General features: G+C 41.2%; 1 pseudogene; it reads left to right on the top strand.

Moving 5' to 3' along the window:
- Positions 1 to 211: 211 nt before the first annotated feature.
- On the top strand, positions 212 to 1,344 carry LOC149230893 (acyl-CoA-binding domain-containing protein 6 pseudogene; annotated as a pseudogene).
- Positions 1,345 to 4,757: the final 3,413 nt, after the last annotated feature.

Genomic DNA, 4,757 nt, shown 5'->3' with positions numbered 1-4,757 from the left:
TTGTCAAAGGCATATAAATCCTGTCTATCAGTTTCGCAGCGCAGCATGTTTTAAGTGATTTCGTAGCGCATAATTCATATTTTGCACTAGCTACGCTGCGAAATCGGGGATTTGTCCTAATCCATAGCAGACCTTACCCAGCTGTCATGTTTATCAAAATCCATTTGGTTTGCATCAACAGTTGTCAGCTTATAAGGTTCTTAGTACCCTAGCAAATGGTAGAAGTGGAAAAACCATCCAAGGAATCAGCTTCCCATCACGACAATTCTGTTTCTGTTCCTAAAGATACTGCCATTGACAACGGAAGTTTTGTAGAGACACAAGATAAGGATGTTATATTGGAAGGCCTGGGATCAGTTGCTGTTTATGACCAGTGGGTTTCACTGTCAGTAACTGGTCGGCAACCGAAAGCCCGCTATGAGCATGCAGCAGCAGTAGTGCAAGAGAAAATGTATGTCTTTGGTGGAAATCACAATGGACGCTACCTAAATGATATGCAGGTGTTCGATTTGAAATCTTTGACATGGTCCAAACTGAATACAAAGATGGCATCTGACTCTTCTCAAGAACTTTTATCTCCTTGTGCTGGCCATTGCCTGATTCAATGGGGCAACAAGATTCTAGCTGTTGCTGGACATACAAAGGATCCTTCTGACGTTGTAACAGTTCGATCCTTTGACACAGAATCCTGTACATGGTGTGTACTAAAGTCATATGGAAAACCTCTGATTGCACGCGGTGGTCAATCTGTCACTCTCGTAGGGTCCAGTTTAATTATGTTTGGCGGTGAAGATTCAAGGAGGAGTCTTCTGAATGATCTGAATATTCTCGACTTGGAAATGATGACTTGGGATGTTGTAGAAGTTGTGGGTACGCCTCCAACACCACGGTCTGATCACACTGCTACAGTACACGCAAATCGGTATCTTTTGATTTTTGGTGGCGGTTCTCATTCCACATGTTTCAATTGTCTTCATGTCCTTGACTTGCAGAGTATGGAATGGTCACGGCCAAAAAATCCAAGGCACTTTGCCCACCCCTCGAGCTGGGCATGCAGGTGTCTCAATTGGGGAAAATTGGTATATCGTAGGTGGAGGTGATAACAAAAGTGGTGTCTCAGAGACCATGGTTTTGAATATGTCTACACTTGTCTGGTCTGTTGTAACCACTGTACAAGGACGAGTGCCACTTGCTAGCGAGGGTCTGAGTTTAGTGCCTACTTCAAACAATGGTGAGATTTGTGAAGCCTTCAAGGATGAGCAGAACGTTCATATACTAGATTTTGATGTTGAACAGAGTAAGGCTGCATGGATTCTTGATTTGGGGAATATGATATATGCGTAGGAAAGTCAAGTTTCTGCAGTGATGATTGAACGACAGCAACGTGCACACATGGCATGCATCAGAGCAGGGTAATGAACACATGGCACTTTAAATTGAGGATGCCCGACGGTGATATCGACGGATCCAGCTCTCAACAGGTATATCTTATTGAATGAAGGCCATTAATGAGAGAATCGTTCTGAAGTTGACAAACATCTATAACCAGTTTTGGGGAAAGAGCAACACCACAGCTGCTCGTTTGCCATACTGTAAGGGAAATTTCCTTCCAGATAAGATGGAGGAATTTAAAATGAAGATGGAAGAAGAGAACTGGAATTGCAGAAGAGGAACGTGTTTGACTGTTTCTCAGAAGGATAATCTTGTAATGAAGCAGCTTAAGATGCTCATCGAGGGGATTAAACGACATCATATGTCGATTAATTTGCATCCTCGTTGTTCTCACTGTTTCCATGCCTTGGTGAATTCCAAATACTGGGTCTGCAAGATATGCTTGCGGGATTTCCAGATTTGTAATGAATGTTATGAGAAGGATAGAAGATGTGATTTATCTCAAAGGTATGGTGGAGGGAAGCAATAAAAATGACAAGAAACATCATTCCAAGCGAAGCTACAATAGCGATCGTGGTCGTTCAAGATTGTGGTCTTAGTTGTATGAGAAATAGAATGTTGGTAGATGTTTGAGCTTCAGGGAACTCTATGTTAGTGCTTGATAAAACTATTGGTGGGAAACTCTTATGTTCAAGATGAGGATGGAAGAGGATGATGTCCTGCGCAATATGCCTGCCAAGCATTCCTGTGGGAAAGGGCACAGTGATTTTTTTTAGTGAGAGGGTCGTCAGATTGCAGAACTTGCCTGTGCTGATAGTTTCTGGTGCAGAAGATATTTTTGTTCCACTTAAATAATCTCAAACTTCCTAATTCTAGATTAGTACCAATCTCTGGATGTGGGCATTTACCACATGAAGAATGCCCCAAAGCATTATTGGCAGCCTTGTTATCTTTTGTCTCAAGATTGTTCAATGTTTCATCACAACTTGCAGGTACAGTACGAGAAGTAACATGGCATAGGCAGATGATATTTATTTAAATGCTGGGTGTGAGTCCTAAACATCCCGAAGAGGAAGGTATTTCCGAAGGGAAAGTGCAACGCCTGTACACAGTCAAATGGAAACCATTCATACTCTTTGGGCAGCGTATTGCTTTCCACGCAGCAGAACATTGCATATCTACATTATGGGAAGCACTACCTAAGAGACTGTTACATTGAAGGCAATTGCGATTTTATTTTTGGGAATGCTACTGCATTGCTAGAACTTTGCCACATTCACTGCAAGTCACAAGGTTATATCACTGCACAAAGACGAAAGTCTGCTCAAAGATCAACAGGTTATGTATTATATTGCAGGATGCAGTGATTCCATCCATAAGTGTGTTGGTAAAGCCAGAGATTCTAAGGCACCAAGATGAAGATGTCCGGCTCATTATTGTTACTTGCATTAAAAAGTTGAGGCTATTAACCATGCTCATTTACAGTTTCGTAGCGCGCTACGAAATTGCGAAATTGCTGTAGGTGTTGTTTTTAAAACGCAGGCAAACAGTTTGAAAGAAGAATCAAAAATTTGCAAAGGGAACACCTCAGTGACATGAAAGGGATCAAAGGAAGCTGCTACAGCCATTCAACATATGCCAGGTGTACCTTTAACAAAAGGTGAAATCTTTTAACCTAAGTTTAAGATTTTTGGTTATGAAGCCACTTTATTCTCGGTGATTAGGGTTTTGAGGGAGCTGCATACGAGAAGTTTTGGTTGGCACACCTGTTCATCAAAGAAGCTTCCATCATATCAGAAGCATGGTGATGCCCTATATTCTTGGCTCATTAAAGACTTAAAGTTCATGCTGCTGCATATTCGAAGTGATGGGGGACCAGAACCAAAAATTTAGGGATATTCTCAGCCAACACGGAGCAGATTAAAGCCTTCAGTATCCAAAACCAGCATGAAGCATTAATTGCTCATTTCAGCCATCTCAGCCAAACGGAAAGGAAGCCAGGTGTCAAAGCTACAAGGAGGAATCATGATACGAGGAAGATAGAATTAGAGATGTAGTTTGATTAGGACTCTTTGTAATTCCAGTTCAGCACTTAATGTATTTAATGAGTTAGTTAAGTAGTAGATAGGGGTAATTAGTAGCAGTCATCGAGCTCCCCTCATGCTGGAGGAGGAAGCTCTAAGTAGTTAGAAGTATGTTTCTATATATAGAGGAATCATCTATGTAATGAGGGTTGGATATTTGAGAAAACAGAGTTTATTTTGGCTTGTGTAAAAACTTATTTTCAGTAATACAAATGACTGCTTTTCTTCTCAGGATTCATACAGTGTTTCAAATGCTCAAGATATATGTGGTTTTGTTTTATCCTTTATGTTTTACAGCTGTATAGATACACAATCACTCAGAATTCACTTTGCTGCTCTGATTTCCTGTGTGTATTTGTAAGTTGAGGTTTCTATGAGACCTATTTTGAGTGTTTAAACATTACATGCCCTGACTTCTATGAATGAGTAGTTTTATAGTTTGCTGAAATGATGATTAACTCCATGAGCCCAATGGAAATCTTTGTAAGGTCTGTCCAGCCAATTTATATGTTAAATTTACTTTACAAGAGTTAGCCATCTCATCAATATTTAAAATCAATAACCCTTTGAGAGAGCCCTCTCAGGCTAAGGAGGCTAAGCCTTAGTCAAAAGTCTGGTTTGAAATAGTTACACAGAGTCTTGCTGATTAGCAGCCTTTCAGTGCTTGATTTTGTGATAACACAGATCATAGCGCGAGATCAAGATAGGGTGAATCCAATAGTGAACGGTCGACTATCATGGGACTGGGATAGCTCTTGCAGGTTGGACTCAGATAAAGAGGTTGAACGATGGTAGAACTGACTGCATGAAGTAACCACATTAAATTGTAATAGGACGGTCACAATAGGAGCCACGGAGCCGCCAACTAAGGAGATTGCCACGAAAGTTGAAGAATGAGTCGAATCGATGAAGTCGAAACCAAATCCACCAGAAGTATCAACAGTGGCACCCCGCGCAACCATGGCTTTAGGTGCAGTTGTTTCTGGGAAAACTAGTGCCTTTTCGATCTGCTAGCCCTCTAGGATTGGCAGCTATCCTAGAAACAAACAATCAAAGCAATTTGGGATTTCCTCTATGTATGATAGATAAGAGAGAGGAAAAGGAACCAACCTGGGTCTACCGCTTAAATCCTTGCTTGATCTCTCTCCCCCTTAACAGAGCTTGCAACTCCTCTCCATACTTGTCCCACTTGGAGAGTACCTGTAGAAACTGTTTGGTCAATTTAGTGATGTCTAAATTGCAACTTTTAAATGTTAACCCGGGGCTCGTAAGCTGATGAAG

The sequence above is a fragment of the Pinus tabuliformis genome, chromosome J (assembly GCF_031772625.1).
Source record: "Pinus tabuliformis cultivar Carrire ecotype Pingquan chromosome J, CPIR1, whole genome shotgun sequence".
Lineage (NCBI taxonomy): Eukaryota > Viridiplantae > Streptophyta > Pinopsida > Pinales > Pinaceae > Pinus > Pinus tabuliformis.
The sequence above is the reverse complement of the archived record's forward strand: the minus strand, read 5'-3'. Positions and strand labels throughout refer to the sequence as shown.